This window comes from Salvelinus alpinus, chromosome 19 (assembly GCF_045679555.1).
Source record: "Salvelinus alpinus chromosome 19, SLU_Salpinus.1, whole genome shotgun sequence".
Classification (NCBI taxonomy): Eukaryota; Metazoa; Chordata; class Actinopteri; order Salmoniformes; family Salmonidae; genus Salvelinus; species Salvelinus alpinus.
Genome location: NC_092104.1, coordinates 25,381,277 through 25,399,601, shown reverse-complemented (window position 1 = coordinate 25,399,601; position 18,325 = coordinate 25,381,277). Strand labels below are relative to the sequence as shown.

The following is an 18,325-nucleotide window of genomic DNA, read 5'->3' as shown; positions in this document are numbered from 1 at the left end:
CTCATTGAGAACTTTTAGTGCAAATCATTTTACAAAAGTAACACATTTTACAGAATAACAGATCTACAGGAAATAGATAGTTTTGTAGGGTACAAGGCTTATTCAAGTCACAACAGTATACACTGTACATCACTGAAACAAATACTATTTTCAATATAACTGTCAAGCACAAAGCTTTAACTCAGTAAACCATAACTCAATTTATCAACAGGCAATAAAGTGTTTGAAAAACAATTACACAAATAATGCCGCAAAATATCTTATTAAAGCACATGTTCATTCACAATCGACATAAAATGGCAGCTACGTAGCAGTACCTAGCAGTACGAAGCTAGCTGCAAACGAGCACGGCTCATATTACTCTCTGCAAACTTAACTAACTTCCTCAATATGTTACTAAGACACACCTTAAACACTCTTGACATGTTAGCAAGTTATTACATTTAAATTACTCGTTTTAATCATCAATAACGTACCTGAACAAGGGGGGAAAGAATCACGAGAGTGATAGGTTCATGTTTACTCATTGAGAACCTTTAGTGCAATGAGAAAAAGACCGCGAATTCTCCGTGAACTTGAGTGGAGACCAGAGCAATCAATCTCAGGCTCATAGATTAAGAGCATTTAGTAGATCACAGATTAACACTTTTACCCACGACAACATAAAGTAATCAACATAACGTTTACACATTCCTCTCACAATTCGTACCCTTTTGTATGCTTGATTTTAACACAATTATATAAATGTTACCAATCTATCAACTAATACTGAATGCATGATCTTCTTAACCTTAGATGTTTTAAGATCCTCACATACTATGAATTTACTAATACTGTTTAATGTATAACAGGCTATTAGTATTTCCTTTAACCTGTCACACACACACATACAGTACACGCCACACCCCCCATACACACACACACACAGTACACGCCACACACACATACAGTACACACCACGCTACACACACACACACACACACACAGTACACGCCACACACACATACAGTACACACCACGCTACACACACACAGTACACGCCATAGACACACTCACGTACAGTAGACACACACAGTACACACCATAGACACACACAGTACACACACACACTATAGACACACACACACACACGTACAGTAGACACACACAGTACACGCCACACACACAGTACACGCCATAGACACACACACACAGTACACGCCATAGACACACACACCACATACAGTACACGCCATAGACACACACATACAGTGACATGCGAAAGTATTCACCCACCTTGGCATTTTTCCTATTTTGTTGCCTTATAACCTGGAATTAAAATGGATTTTTGTGGGGTTTGTGTCATTTGATTTACACAACGTGACTACCACTTTGAAGATGCAAAATCTTTTTTTATTGTGAAACAAACAAGATATAAGACAAAAAAACAGAACTTGAGCATGCATAACTATTCACCCCCCCCCCCCAAAGCCAATACTTTGTAGAGACACCTTTTGCACCAATTACAGCTGCAAGTCTCTTGGGGTATGTCTCTATAAGCTTGGCACAACTAGCCACTGGGTATTTTGCCCATTCTTCATGGCAAAACTGCTCCAGCTCCTTCAAGTTGGATGGGTTCCACTTGTGTACAGCAATCTTTAAGTCACACCACAGATTCTCATTTGGATTGAGGTCTGGGCTTTGACTAGGTCATTCCAAGACATTTAAATGTTTCCCCTTAAACCACTCGAGTGTTGCTTTAGCAGAATGCTTAGGGTCATTGTCCTGCTGGAAGGTGAACCTCCGTCCCAGTCTCAAATAAGACAAACAGGTTTCCCTCAAGAATCTCCCTGTATTTAGCGCCATCATTCCTTCAACTCTGACCAGTTTCCCAGTCCCTGCCGATAGAAAAACATCCCCACAGCATGATGCTGCCACCACCGTGCATGGTGGATGGTGTTCTTGGGGTAATGAGAGGTGTTGGGTTTGCTCCAGACATAGTGCTTTCCTTGATGGCTAAAAAGCTCAATTTTAGTCTCATCTGACCAGAGTACCTTCTTCCATATGTTTGGGAAGTCACCCACATGCCTTTTGGCAAACACCAAATGTGTTTGCTTATTTTTTTCTTTAAGCAATGGCTTTTTACTGGCCACTCTTCCGTACAGCCCAGCTCTGTGGAGTGTACGGCTTAAAGTGGTCCTATGGACAGAGATTCCAATCTCCACTGTGGAGCTTTGCAGCTCCTTCAGGGTTATCTTTGGTCTCTTTGTTGCTTCTCTGATTAATGCCCTCCTTGCCCTGTTTGGAGAGCTCCTTGGTCTTCATGGTGCCCTTTGCTTGGTGTTGTTGCAGACTCTGGGGCCTTTCAGAACAGGTGTGTGTGTATATATACTGAGATCATGTGACACTTAGATTGCACACAGGTGGACTTTATTTAACTAATTGTGTGACTTCTGAAGGTAATTGGTTGCACCAGATCTTATTTAGGGGCTTCATAGCAAAGGGGGTGAATACATATGCACGCACCACTTTTCCGTTTTTATTTTTTATTTTTTATTATTCTTTAAATTTCACTTTACCAATTTGGATTGTTTTGTGTATGTCCATTTCATGAAATCCAAATAAAAATCTATTTAAATTACAGGTTGTAATGCAACAAAATTGGAAAAATGCCAAGGGGGATGAATACTTTTGCAATGCACTGTACAGTACACGCCATAGACACACTCATACAGTACACGCCATTTTTTTCCTTTTTCCCCAACCCTAAACCTTAAATTTACTTGTAACCCCCACCTTAAACCCTAAGCCTAAAATAGCCCTTTTCCTTGTGGGGACTGGCGAAATGTCCCAAATTGTTTGAATGTTCCTTGTTTTATTATCCTTGTGAGGACTTCTGGTCCCCACAAGAATAGTAAAATCTAAAACACACACACACCCCATAGGCACACACACACTACTCCATGATTTCCCCCCATCTCTCCACAGCTTCTCTGTATGAGACCTTTTGAAGCGTTTGTTTTCAGTTTCTGTGGAGTGTGATTTTAATACCTAGTAGTTCTTATGCAGCCTGGTCTGACTCATATGGTTTTAATGGTACACACTGCACGTCTGCACCCTTTTCCAAATGTTAATTCCAAAACTATTCATAATGACAGACATAATGCTTAAATGTCAATTGTTTGGGTTCTTCATCTCGTTCCTCTTTTTTTGTGGTCTTTTGTAGCTTTGTTCTGTGACCACTTTATTGTGTTTATTGTAGATGTTGGAAGATACAGTAGGTGTCGTGACAGGCCTGCAGTATGGCTCTGCCTATCTATCCTGCTATAACTTTATTTGTTGTATCTAGGGTTGCAAATGGTCGGAAACTTTCCAGAAATGTTCCATGGGAAGTTAAGCCCAGGAATTTGGGGGAATTTTGCTTAAATTCATCAACAAAGTTAGCTTATAACAGTGAACCTTTTTTTGTGGGATACACATAAGGCAAATCTAGGTATTGTGGCATATTTTGGTTAACCCTCTGCATGCACAGTGCATTCTTCCATCACATGTGCAGTACACTCTTCCATCACATGTACAGCTGATTTTCAAGATCTTACACCCTATTGAGATGCTATTGAGCCCACACTACTACACTGTCTGAGCCAAGGACTACATGCTTTCTGGTAAGTTTTAATTATAATACTGGGTGGGGTGAATATATTTTTATATGACATACATGATTGATACATACACATTCAAGGTGTGTTTAAATCATTTCTAACTTAACAATTTCTGCTAGTTAGATTTTGCTACCAGGTGTGTTCTAACTTGCTCGAGCCTGCTAACTGAGGCATGTTAATTCACCTGTTTCCATACATGTTTCATTTTAATACATGTATCTTACAAAGGAGTTGTTTAATCTAACTGCTTAACTATTTATTTGTACATGGAATTGTATTTATGATTTTTTTGTACTCTTTTTTTTCTCTTTAATCTTTACAGGAAAATGCCGCAGGCACTATCAGATGTGTGGAGACATTTCACTGCAGCTAATGTAGAAGGAAAAGCTGTGTACATTTGCAAATACTGTGCCAAATCATATGTGAAGAATGCAGCAAAGATGCAGAATCATCTGGCCAAGTGGATAAAGTTCCCTCAGTGCTCACAAGCAACCTCTGACAAAAGTCCCTCTACTTCTATTCGAGGTGAATATTATGAATCCGAAACCTTATCGATAGCAACAACTCATGGTCCTCCTGGAATCAAAGTTTTTTTGGAGGAACGTAGTCAGAGAAATGCTGATGAGTGTCTTGCTCGAGCTGTGTATGCAACTGGTTCACCTCTGATGCTCACAGGCAATGTGTATTGGAAGAGATTTCTGAATGTTCTTTGCCCAGCATACACCCCTCCAACCTGACATGCTTTATCTAGTCATTTGCTGGATGAAGAGTTCAACAGAGTTCAAGTGAAGGTAAAGCAAATCATAGAGAAAGCAGACTGTGTTGCAATCATCTCTGATGGGTGGTCGAATGTTCATGGGCAAGGAATAATTAACTACATCTCGACCCCTCAACCAGTATTCTACAAGAGCACAGACACACCGGTCTCTACATTGCAGATGGGCTGAAGGCAGTCATCTATGACCTTGGACCACAGAAGGTATTTGCACTGGTGACAGACCATGCTGCGAACATGAAGGCTGCTTGGTCTAAAGTGGAGGAGTCCTACCCTCACATTACACCCATTGGCTGTGCTGCTCATGCATTGAATCTGCTCCTCAAGGACATCATGGCACTGAAAACAATGGATACACTCTACAAGAGAGTCAGGAAATGGTTAGGTTATGTGAGGGGTCATCAAGTTATAGCAGCAATCTACCTCACCAAGCAAAGTGGAAAAAAATAATAGCACCACATTGAAGCTGCCCAGCAACACCTGTTGGGGTGGTGTTGTCATCATGTTTGACAGACTCCTGGAGGGGAAGGAGTTTCTCCAAGAAATGGCCATATCATAGTCTGCTGATATGGACAGCATCATCAAGAGGTTCATCCTGGATGATTTATTTTGGGAGAGAGTGGTAAGCAGCCTGAAACTCCTGAAACCTATAGCAGTAGCCATTGCACGGATTGAGGGAGACAATGTCATCCTGTCTGATGTTCAGACTCTGCTTGCAGATGTAAGAGAAGAAATCCGTACTGCCATGCCCACTTCACTGTTGCTCCAAGCAGAGGAAACTGCAGTTCTGAAATGCATCAAAAAGCATGAAGACTTCTGCCTGAAGCCCATACATGCCACAGCATACATGTTGGACCCCAAGTCTGCTGGCAAGAGCATCCTGTCTGGTGCAGAGATCAACAAGGCCTCTGGTGTCATCACTACTGTGTCTCGCCACCTTGGCTTGGATGAGGGCAAGGTTCTTGGCAGTCTGGCAAAGTACACTTCCAAGCAAGGGCTTTGGGATGGCAATGCAATATGGCAGTCGTGCCAACATATCTCATCAGCCACCTGGTGGAAGGGACTTTGGATCTGAGGCTCTTTCCCCTATTGACTCCCTCATCCTCCAAATCACACCAACATCAGCCGCCTCAGAGCGCAACTGGTCCTTGTTTGGGAACACACACACCAAAGCACGCAACAGGCTGACCAATACAAGGGTTGAAAAATTGGTGGCCATCCGGGCAAATTGTTGTCTTTTTGAGCCTGACAACGAGCCATCCTCAACAAGGTTGGAAAGTGACAGTGAAGATGAGGCCTCAGAGTCTGATGTTCAAGAGGTGGACATTGAAGAGGTCCAGGGAGAAGACATGGAAGCCTGAGAGGAAGACAGTCTAGAAACTAAAGCTTTGGTTATCATTTTACAGATGTATGTTGAAAATGTTTTTGGGAGATGTGATGGATCATTCAATATCCCCATTTGTTGTTCAGTGAAATCATCCCATGTGAAGAGTCAACTCATTTAAAGTTCAATTTGTAACTAAATAGTTTTTTTTATTTCTATTGGAAGGATTTAATCATTTACAATTGTCTACTTATGATAAGGTTTATGTTTGTCTCCATATGGTAAATATATCCATTACAAAAAACATCTACATTTTAAATGGTATTAATATTTATTTGCATATTTCCGATAATTCCCACGGAAAGTTTCCACCTCCTGAATATTCCCACAAATGTGCAACCCTAGTTGTATCTCTGTCGGTCTCTGTCTGTCAGGCTGCCACCCCACTGGAGCACTGCTGTGTGGGGCTGTCTATCCTGATGGGACATGATGTAACAAGACTTTGTGTGCTCTCTGATCGATTGTGTCTGTAGGTTGCCACCACAGTGTTCACCCCTCTACAGTATGGCTGTGTGGGCCTGTCAGAGGAGGAGGCTGAGAGCAGACATCCATCCAGGACTCTATCGAGGTACAGTAAACCTAATTCTAAACCACTAACATGGTAGCTGGTATTCTAACTTGGCCCATTTTAAGTGTTTTGGGTTTGAAGAAAATTTGAGAAAATGGTGGAGAAGCTTTCAGTTCTTACAGGATTGTGAATGCAGTTGTTCCTCTGTTTACTACTTTATACATGTATGCAAAGTCGTGTGTGTTTCGCTCTGTGTGTGTGCAGTGTGCCAGCTGCTAACACCTGCACCCAGAGAGCCCCAGCTCGTTGTAGAGTGATTTGTAGCTCCTGTGTGTGATTGACAGTTGAGCACAGGGCCTGATTGAGGTGTGTATTAGGTGCTGACAGGCGCTGTGTGATCTAAAGCACCGCAGCAGGAGCGGTGCACCATGGGTCCTGACAGCTGCCTGTGTGCATGGCCTGGCCTGCGACTTGTGTCGGCATGCTCGATGGCTCAATATAAAACACAGCATGAAACCAGGATCTCAAATGTACCTTTTTTTAAACAAGCAAAGTGTTGTGAAAGCATAGTATTGTAATACCAGGTTCTAGTGAACGACCTAAGATGTAAAGCCTACCTCCTAACACAAGCAAGTATTGTAAAATTCTTCTATGGACACAAACTCTGGTTTCACTTCGGTACTTCAATTTTTGACACTAATTATGTTGTAACGTCACAATAAGTGATGGCTTAATAACGTAAATGAATGATACTATACTGTGTATTGTTGGTGGACTAATGGACATGTATCTCTCTGTTCTATGTGTCCAGGTGTACCATGCCTTCTACAAGCTTCTGGAGTTTACTGTGGCTGAGAGATGCCAGCATGTGTTACATTAAGGTCAGGACAGCTCTGAGTAGCGTTGCAAAATTCCTCTAACTTTCCCAAAATGTTCAGGGATTCCAAATGACCTGCTTATTCCCTCCTGTTTTCAGGAATTTTCCACCAGGATTTCTGGAGATCTGAATTTTGGGAAAGTTATGTTGATGCCTTACCTTAGATCATCCATCTGGCACATACTGGGTAGCCTATAGTGTAGTTTAATAGCCTTATTTTGCCTCTGGACTGTAGCCTGGAGGTTTGGGGTGGGGGGGGTGTAACGTTGTTTCTTTCCCTGCCTCAGGTGGTGTGTGAGCGGGATGGAGATCAGAGGATTCTGGGCCTGCACTTCACCAGTTCGAACGCTGGAGAGGTCACTCAGGGCTTCGCTATGGGCTTCCAGTAAGTCAACAACTCTGCTAGATGGAGTTAGATAGGCACTCAGAATAGACGATAGTGTTCTGTTGTGGCAAGTTTTTAAGAAACTGCTAAAGTGCTTTTTAAAACATTGGGTCTAATGTAAATTACTTAAACTAACATATGTTGGATCTGTAGATTAATAATTAATCTACACATAATGAATGGACATTAGATGTCATGTAAGTTGTAGACACTAAATAAATGTGACTATATAGGTGACAAGGTGAGCCTTATCATTACAGCAGCAGAGGGATACTAATAAGATAAACTTAAAGATGGGAGAATGTGTGTTGCTGTCCGAACAACTATATGAATGAGGTGTCTGTCTCTCTCCAGGTGTGGAGCCACCTTCACTCATCTGACAGAGACCGTAGTGATCCACCCCACCTGTGCCGAGGAGCTAACCAAAGTGAACGTCAGCAAGCGCTCAGGGCTGGACGCCACAGTTACCGGCTGCTGAGGTTAAGCACCCCCTTCTCTCAACACACTTGAGCACATGGGAAGGAACCTCTTCATAGAGACAGGGGAAAAAGTGACAGTGCTCTCCTAAATTCTACATAACAGTCCATGTAATCCTGTAGCTGCTCTCTCGATCAGCCTAAAATGTCTCTCAGTTCTACAGCGTTTCAGGGACAGTATTCATAGTCTCAGAGTAGGACTGCTGATCTAGGATCAGTTTTTCCTTCTAGGTACTATTGAATAAGATTATATGGACAGGGGGGACCTGATTCCAGATCAGCACTCCTACAATGAGACTCTTTATGAATACTAAGGCCCAGTTTCTCGTGCCTGACTGTGTCGTATCATTGCAGGGTCCTCCAGGTCATGGCTGTAATGCTATATGCAGGGAAAGCCAGATTTGTGTCAGGTTTGACTTGTGGCCTCATTAACCAGGAGATGGTTATCCAATTTAGCCCCATAATGTAAGTACTCTCCTCTACTCCGTATCTGAAAGCCATAAGGAGTTCTAGATCCAGGTTAGTGAAACTTCCAGCCACAAGCATCGTCCTTTAAATAAACAGGCTCATAAATCAGGATTAGGGCCCATTCCAGTTTGTTGAAACAGGACTGTATAAGAGAGAGAGAAAGCCGTGCAACTAATGTTCCTGAAATATATTCTGCAAATATTGTTGTTTCTCCGCCTGTGCTTCCTGTTCATTGGTCTTGAGTGATACATGCGTTGCCCGGGCGACACTGATTGATGTTCTCATGGCCGTCGCCGCTGTGACACCACCCCGTTTCCCATGGACACACACAAACAGTCGGCGTGCCGACTGTCAGTCAAAGAGGTGTAGCGCTGGGCCCAGCCGGAGCCTGGCCAGTGCTGCTGCCCCTCTCCAGCACTCTGACCCTCCCCCTCACTCCTCTAAACTCCAATGCACAAAGGAATACGGTGGGACTGCAATAACAGCCTCTGTCAGTCTGTGTGTGGGGATACCTTGGCCAGCAGTCTCTGGCAACCCAATCTCTCCCTCTATGGGAGAGATGGAGACTGAGGGAACTACCTGGGCCGGGCCACAGTAGTGGAGGTACCTAACACTACCTAATGGTGGCGATATTGCCCTTTTTTCTTCCTTGCCGGTCAAGAAATGATAGGTTAGTGAAGTCTGTGTATGAAGAATAAGCCCTCATGCATTCAAGGTCCACATTTTAATCCTTTAATCCATATTTAAGATATCTGTAATTGAATAAATGTGGAGGCCATGGAGACTTTTGTAGTGCCAACTGATAACATTGTGTATTTACACGGCTGGCAGTTCAGCTCAGTCATCACCCTACCCTCTGAGAAGGCCATTTTGTTTATTTCACTTAAATGGCATTATACTGTTTTTTAATAGTCACATACATTCTGTCGTACTATTCAAGTCTTCAAACAATGTCAAGTATGTCTTTTTACATGAGTCCACTCTTCACCCAATCACCCTTTCCTATAACCACTGGAATCATAGAACTATGCAGTGCTGGACAAGTCATGCAGTTGAATTGAGTGGAGCAGAGTAGGGAGTGGTGGAGGTGAGGGGTCTAAGAGGAGGGAACTGGGCTGGTTTATTTCTGTTTGAAGTCTAATCTGCCTGGCCTGATTAATGATCCTGACGAGGGGAGTGACAGCGCACAGCACGGGCGATGGAGGGAGAAATGGAAAGAGGGTAGAGATGGAGGAGAGAAGGGAGCAGCAGCGCTACCAGGTTTATATGGACCTGGGGTTGAGAGGGATGCAGCCAGGCCATGGGGAGGTAGAGGGGGGTATGGAGAAGGTGTAGAAGGAGGGGGGGATTCCTGTGTGCTCTGTTCAGGGACGGGGTGCTGACTGAAGGACCCTGACCCCCGCTCGGCAGCAACAGCTTGACTCTATCACCCACAGAACAGCACAAAGTTAGCCCACATGCTCTTAGCTGCAAGGCTGGGGACATGCAAAACACTGACTAACTGTTGTATTTGCCATGGATAGATAAATAAGTAAATGTCTCTGCTTAACGAGGCACTCAGTCTAGAGACTAGGCTGCCTCTGAGCCCAAGGCTACATACAGATAATAATGTATTGTCTGTTTACGTTGTTTTTTATTTCTGACTGTCCTGTTTTTTCTGCGCAAATCCACAATTTTTATAAGTCAGAATCATATTTGTGGCTGAATTGTTTGCAATGTCTTTATTCATTGTTGTTGATATACAGACAGTGCCTTGGGTCTTGAATTGGACAACCGCGTCAGCCTTGCAGAACGTAATGCTTAGTTGCTCACTGGGGTCAGGGTTAAACTTTCAGGTCGCCAGCTAATGATGACTTGCACTAAAACCCACAACTGGGGAGGGCATGTCTGATGACACCTGGCGACCAACTTTAGTTACTGTAAATAGAGTAGCCTAATTTACAATGAAGCTTCGTACTGCATTATTTATGTGTAAAGGAAGGAATAAAATATGAGATTGCACTGATGACTCCCATTAAAATAATGATGTCCTCTGTGTGTGTCCATGTGCATGGGTGCCTTTGTCTGTGCCTGCGTCCGTGTGCGTGTATTTTGTCTGGGAGTCGGTCTCGCTGGTTGTTAGGTCAGTTCCTTGTCGGGGGCTGTGCAGTGAGTAGCACGTAGGGGTGGTCACACTGACCTCTCCCCAGCTCTGCTGACAGGCTCCTCTACTATGCAGCCCTGTCACTCAACCCTCTGCATCAACAATGGCACAAATTCCTCTGTGTTTGTTTGGTTAAGGACAGGGCTCTCACAAACCCAGACAATCCTTAGGATCCCCAAACAGCTTCACCCCTGAACTGAGGCCTGTGTCAATCTGGAATCTGCCCTCAGACCACTAGCGATTAAAGTTAATTGAGTGGCTCAAGAATAGTGATATTGAACCCATTTTGCAACAGCAAAAGGGTTTGTGTTTTTATTTCCCTCAAAAATGGAGCAAACAGATTAAATCTAGCTTGGAAACACACTTAGCATAACATGTCAAGGTGCCGCTCAGGGGTGTTTTCTGTCTTAATCCCGCCCATTGAAAGTTTACAGTCTTGACTGTGAGTCAACATTCACTGGGCCATTGTGACTTTAGTCCCTGAGCCCTTACAGCCAGCACAGGGAGAGCAGACACACACGCAAAGGGTACACAGCCCCACGGCTGGGGAGGCAGACATATCTGCCTTGTGTAAACATTCACGCAAATACTGGAAACAGAAAGGCTAAACCAGACAAGGATTGTCCCACATAAATAAATTGGGGCTGATTATGTCCGAGCTGTAGTGCTGCCAGTGTCTCCCTCTGAGCTGTCTGACAGTCTAAAATGCCTGGAGGGCTCAGTAATGGAGAGTGGTACCAGGAAGACTTAGAGAAGAAGTAGAAGGAGCCTCTAGTACTCATGGGTAGTCAAGCTGAGCAACTCAAACCAGTCTGTAGCATTCTGCACTGTGCGGTCTGGTCTCCCAAGTTTGAGACCATTTAGCTTTAAGACTCCTAGAAGGAATTGTGGTAAGCTTAACGGTGACTGAAACAACAACTTGAACATGGGTGATGAACAATGACTTGTATGAGTATGGTGATGAACTAGAATGGAGCGCTTGCAATGTAATGAATGTATTTTCCGGTAGTGTTACACAGGGGAGCTATTTGGTAGTCATAGAAATGATATATATATATATATACTGTACCAGTCAAAAGTTTGAACACACCTACTCATTCAAGGGTTCTTCTTTATTGTTACTATTTGTTACATTGTTGAAGAATAGTGAAGATATCAAAACTATGAAATAACACATGGAATGATGTAGTAACCAAAAAAGTGTTAACATCCAAATATTTTATATTTGAGATTCTTCAAAGTAGCCACCCTTTGCCTTGATGACAGTTTTGCACACGCTTGACATTCTCAACCAGCTTCATGTGGTAGTCACCTGGAATGCATTTTAATTAACAGGTGTGTCTTGTTAAGTTAATTTGTGGAATTTCTTTCCTTAATCCGTTTCAGCCAATCAGTTGTGTTGTGACAAGGTAAGGTTGGTATACAGAAGATAGCCCTATTTGGTAAAATACCAAGTCCATATTATGGCAAGAACAGCTCAAATAAGCAAAGAGAAACGACAGTCCATCAATACTTTAAGACATGGTCAGTCAATCCAGAAAATGTAAAGAACTTTGAAAGTTTCTTCAAGTGCAGTTGCAAAAACCATCAAGCGCTGTGATAACTGGCTTTCATGAGGACTGCCACAGGAAAGGAAGACCCAGAGTTTCCTTTGCTGCAGAGGATAAGTTCATTGGAGTTACCGGCTTCTGAAATTGCAGCCCAAATAAATGCTTCACAGAGTTCAAGTAACAGACATCTTAACATCAATTGTTCAGAGGAGACTGCGTGAATCAGGCCTTCGTGGTCGAATTGCTGCAAAGAAACCACTACTAAAGGACACCAATAGGAAGAGACTTGCTTGGGCCAAGAAACATAAGCAATGGACATTAGACCGGTGGAAATCTGTCCATTGGTCTGATGACACCAAATTTAAGATTTTTGGTTTCAACCGGTGTTTCTTTGTGAGACACAGAGTAGGTGAACGGATGATCTCTGCATGTGTGGTTCCCACCGTAAAGCATGGAGGAGGAGGTGTGATGGTGTGGTGGTGCTTTGCTGGTGACACTGATTTATGCTGGCACTCTTAACCAGCATGGTTACCACAGCATTCTGCAGCGGTACGCCATCCCATCTGGTTTGTGCTTAGTGGGACTATCATTTTTTTTTCAACAGGACAATGACCCAAAATAACCCGTCAAGCTATGTAAGGGCTATTTGACCAAGAAGGAGAGTGATGGAGTGCTGCATCAGATGACCTGGCCTCCACAATCACCCGACCTCAACCCAATTGAGATGGTCTGGAATGAGTTGGACCGCAGAGTGAAGGAAAAGCAGCCAACAAGGGCTCAGCATATGTGGAAACTCCTTCAAGACTGTTGGAAAAGCATTCCAGGGGAAGCTGGTTGAGAGAATGTGCAAAGCTGTCATCAAGGCAAAGGGTATCTAAAATATATTTTGATCTGTTTCATACTTTTTTGGTTACTACATGATTCCATTAGTTATTTCATAGTTTTGATGTGTTCACTATTATTCTACAATGTAGAAAATAGTCAAAAGAAAGAAAAACCCTTGAATGAGTAGTTGTGTCCAAACTTTTGACTGGTACTGTGTATATATCATGATAGCGGGGATCTCTGTAGGTTCTTCAAGGCCAAGGTTATCAACGGCTGACAGTTTTTAATAAAGTTTGTGACTTAGTCAGCAGTTTCACCACTCCCTGACTTGAATCTCAACGCTGTCTGTCTCAACCATTCACAACAACTGACCCGCTGTATTCCTACATTGAGTTACAGTAGGAGGGATTTGCACCCTTTTTGGCAACTGTTATAGTTCTCAATAGAAGGTTAATCCACAAGTCACCCTGAACCACAGACACCTGTTACAGCCAGATAAAGACATGACTTATAACTGACTCTGAGGTAGAGGGGAAACTGAGTTTGACAGAACACAGTGGGGTGCTGTCCTGATGGTAGTTCTGCTCTGCTCCTCAGTAGAAGTGAAGGGCTGTGAAATGGGCTTATCAACCTCAGATAAGGACAGATACACTCTGGAATGGAACTTTATTAATTACACATGGCTTCTAAAATACATATCATCTCCTGAGGGGAAGTGGGATGTCTGACAGAGAGAGGTTTCTTTGTCTAAACTGGTTCACCCCACCGGCCAGCCACCACAATCCTTCATAGGCCACCAACGCCTCTGACCATTAGTAATAATAAGGGCATATGACATAGCATTTTTTGCGGTTTTGACTTCAATAAAATAGAGTAATTTATAATCACCTAACTCAACTATTAAATCATCTAGTCAGGACTGTCCACACAGGAAGCTTCTTTATTACTTTGCCTTGATGAAGTGTGTTAATGAGTTGTCTGTGGATTTCACATGACAAAGGGACATTGTCGATAGTACAGGTAGGCTGTGTGTGTGTGTGTGTGTGTGTGTGTATGCGCCAAACCCACGATCAGCAGGATTGGCCTTTTACTTCAGCAGGTCTGCTCTGTTTCCTAACAAATAAACACCTGCACTGGTGTTTGGGGTTAAACAAGGCACGAGCCTAGCACACAATGTTGTGAGAGACAGACACTTGCATGCAAATAATTATTTGATATGTTCTAGAGTGTTCTATCCCCATATTCAATTTTTAGGTATGCTCTGTTTACTCAAATATAGCAATGACTAATTGAAATTTTATTATTAATAATTTGAAATGCTATAACACTGTATGGTTATTTTTGTGTATAGCCTCTATGCCAAAATATTCATAGATGTATGTTAGCATTCATAGATACCTTAAAACCCTGAATAAGCATCCGGTTTATTATAAGCTCGTTTTAAGCTCCCCACTCAGTGAGGGAAAAGGGAAAGCAGCAGCAGTGTAAACGTCCATATTACAATTTCCTTCCAAATCTATCTCTTCTGCCTGTGTGTGCCCTGGGGCCCTTGTGTTATCAGTCTGACACAGCCATAAATCAAGGACTTATCTCCTCTCACCATGACACTATTCCCCACTTTACAGCCAAAACATTAGCTGGAGCGTTAGCTTGGAGGAGGGGAGGGGGTGATAGTTTGACTGGCAGAACCAACAGATTGCATTTTCTCTCCTCTGACTGTCCTGTCGCTCCTGTCCATAGACAGAAAGAGACAGAGCTTCAGAGATCGTTATGCAACGCTGACAGATTGCATGCTGGGATAACCCCGGGGTGCCTGTCGATGGCGGTCCTGATTTATGCCCTCTTTCCTGTTTAGCCAGCTCAAGCTGTCTGTCTGTCTGTGTGTGGCGAGACTGCCCGCCGGCATATTAAAACTGCACACACACACAATGCCATGCACTGGTTAGTTTCTGTTCTGGTGTTCCCCGGTAGTCTTTTATCTCTGGCATTTTGTTTGTCGCAATGATCTGATGAGATATGGCTGGCATGGCATGTGTGTGTGTGTGTGCACACATCTGTAACAGTCCCTATAAATAAAGCTGTTGTGTATACCTCGGTACTCCCGAAAATACTGTTTTAGCATGACACTTCTATAAATGGGACGTCAGTGTCACGGCCGGGTGGCAAATCTCAGAATCTATGCATAATTGCACATAGGCCAGTGTATATATAACTACAGTAATTTGTGTATGTTATGTAACCCTTTGGCCCTGTGTCATACACTATTACAAATGAGCCCAGTGCCAGAGTATAGGCAGGGTGATCATTATGTGGAGGACTGTACTATTGGCACAGCATCCTGTTGTGTTGAACTTTCTCTCCTTGAGCGTTGGCCGTGCCACTGCAACTGAATGGGATGGGAAAGTCAAGAGGACGTGGACTTGGACGCGAACTTGGACGCGAGTAAGGTAATCATCCTTTCCCTGCTGTGGCTGACTTACAGTAAGAGACCATGAGAACCAGCCAGGGCTGCACCATCCGCATCAGCAGGGGGAGTTTCACAAAGCCATGATAACAACATTAACTTCAGACATCGTGTGCTCCCCCTCTCAACGAGTTCAGGGGAGGATTGCTTAGGGGTGGTGGTGCTTATTGTGACAGTGTATCTGCTATGTTCTGTTATGCTCCCCCAGGGCAGGCTGAACAGGCCTGGGTCTTCATTAAAAGCGTGTTAGGTTGCCTCCCCCACGGCCCGGCCTCACCCGTCTCACCTCACCCTCCCTGGCCTGCGATCTCTCCGCTCACACCCTGAGCCCACAGCCCACCTCACCTCACCTCAGCACTGATGCCCCAAAAAAACAGCAGGACCTGGGAGAACCCATAGTTCACCTCCCATACACACGTAATATTTCTCTCTCACACGCTAGATTTTCTTACGAAACAAAACTCCATTAATGACAATGCTTCAAATTGGCCAATTAACTCCCACTCGTTTTGGTGTTACAACTACCACTGTCACTCATACAGAGGTGTATGCAGGGTATGAGAACCTAAGTAATCATTAAACATTATTAATCATTGGAATCACCAGGTCGTTGAATGCTAAACTTCAAACATTAGTCTCACAATATAAATTGTGGGAAGACTTTGGACAGTCGCCCATTGGCCAAAATCCTGTTAAAGACTCCCTGCCCTGCCCTAGTTCTCAATGTGGTTTGTTTGACTTGGATACATGATGAACAATAACGTCAAATGTACATTTAGTTATTATTCCTCTGTGAGTGCAATGAAAGGTAGTGACTTATAGTGACAAGTGTTTAAGGAAGTAGACTGTAGATCAGTGGAGGCTAGTGGGAGGAGCTATAGGAGGACGGGCTCATTGTAATGACTGGAAAATAGTTATTGGAACGGTATCAAACACATGGAAACAACTTTTCACTCCATTCCATCTATTCAATTCCAGCCTTTACAATGAGCCCGTCCTCCTATAGCTCCTCCCACCAGCCTCCACTGCTCTATATACATTTTATCAATGTACCAATCGGGCTTCAGGAAGAAGTCTCACTTTTTATTGATCTCTCTAAGGCTTTTGATACAGTTGATCATGCTATACTAAGGCAGAGATTGTTGAGTGTAGGTCTTTCGGAGCATGCAGTTGCATGGTTTGCTAACTATCTGTCTGATAGAACTCAGTGCACTCAATTTGATGGGCTTATGTCTGTTAAATTGTCTGTCCTGAATGGTGTGCCCCAAGGCTCTGTACTTGGTCCCCTCTTATTCACTATTTATATAAATGATTTAGACAAAAATGTCCAAAATGCACAACTTCATTTTTATGCTGATGATACTGTTATTTACTGTTGTGCCTCATCTCTTACAAAAGCTTTCCAGAACTTGTAAACTGCTTTTTATACTGTTCAACATACCTTGTGTAAATTGAAGCTTATCCTCAATACTGACAAAACTAAACTAATGGTGTTTTCTAATGCAAGAAATAGACCTCTGAACCTATCACCTATTACTACCTGTCAGGGCAAGGAGATTGAGGTTGTAACCTCATATAAATATCTTGGAATTCTAATTGATGACGGCCTCTCTTTTAAATTGCATATTCAACAACTTACAAAAAAATTGAAGCTGAAATTGGGATTTTATTTTAGGAATAAGGCCTGTTTTTCTTTTGAAGCCAGAAGGAGGCTAGTATCAGCTACATTTATGCCTTTACTAGACTATGGGGATATTTTATATATGAATGCTTCCGCTCAGTGTTTGAGATCAATTGACACTCTTTACCATGGCACTTTGAGATTTATTTTAAACTGCAAAACCCTTACGCACCACTGCACTTTATATACCAGGGTTGGCTGGCCTTCTCTAGTCACTCGTAGGATCAGTCACTGGTATACTTTTATTTACAAAGCCATTTTGGGTTTACTACCTTTTTATTTGGGCATTTTTATTGTTCAGAAATGTGGTGGGTACTCTCTTCGTTCGCTAGACTTTATCCTGCTAACTGTTCCAAATGTCCGAACTGAATTTGGTAAAATGTCTTTTATGTACTCTGCGCCATTGTCTTGGAACACCTTACAAAATCATTTTAAACTGGAAGAACTTGTCCCGATTGGTGTTTTTAAATCACTGATGAAGGATTTTGAGGCTGATTCCCTGACCTGTCAATGTTTTTAATTTGCTGTTTTTGATATTGTTATACTCTTGTGAATTCAATGGTTTTTACTAGATTACTTGTAGTTTTTCATGTTGTCTGTCTGTAATTTTTGTAATGACTTGGTGCTGCCTATCTTGGCCAGGACGCTCTTGAAAAAGAGATTTTAAATCTCAATGAGCCCTTCCTGGTTAAATAAAGGTTAAATAAAAAAATAAAAATACATGTGGTCCAATATCTGAACACACCACCTCCCAGGTCCTACCACTCTGCATTATTCTAATATCTCTACTCCGATTCTTTAGGTATTTCCATCACTGACAACATGATACACCTAACAAAAAGGAGAATTCAAGGTTTAGTTGGATATAAAGATGAACTAATTGAGGTTATCAGGCATTCCCTGGTAGTTGTAATGGACAGCTTATGCTGTGGCGGCTGTTGAAAAGCCTTGCCAGTTCCCACAGCCATGCAGAGGTAGCCCTGGCTGGCTGCAGTTCTGTGAGAATCTGCTCCACTGTCAGTAAGGGATCAGGACTGTCATTAAAGGCTCTGAACCAGAGGAAAGACCGCATGGTGCAGCATGGCAGAGACAAAGATGGAGACACTGCGCTGCTGCTGGACCACTAAGGGGTTTTGCATTGAGCTGCA

The 18,325-nt window shown here is 42.9% G+C and overlaps 1 pseudogene; it reads left to right on the top strand.

Moving 5' to 3' along the window:
* LOC139545832 (thioredoxin reductase 2, mitochondrial-like) overlaps positions 1–17,897 on the top strand; it is a 44,799-nt pseudogene extending 26,902 nt beyond the window's left edge.
* Positions 17,898–18,325: the final 428 nt, after the last annotated feature.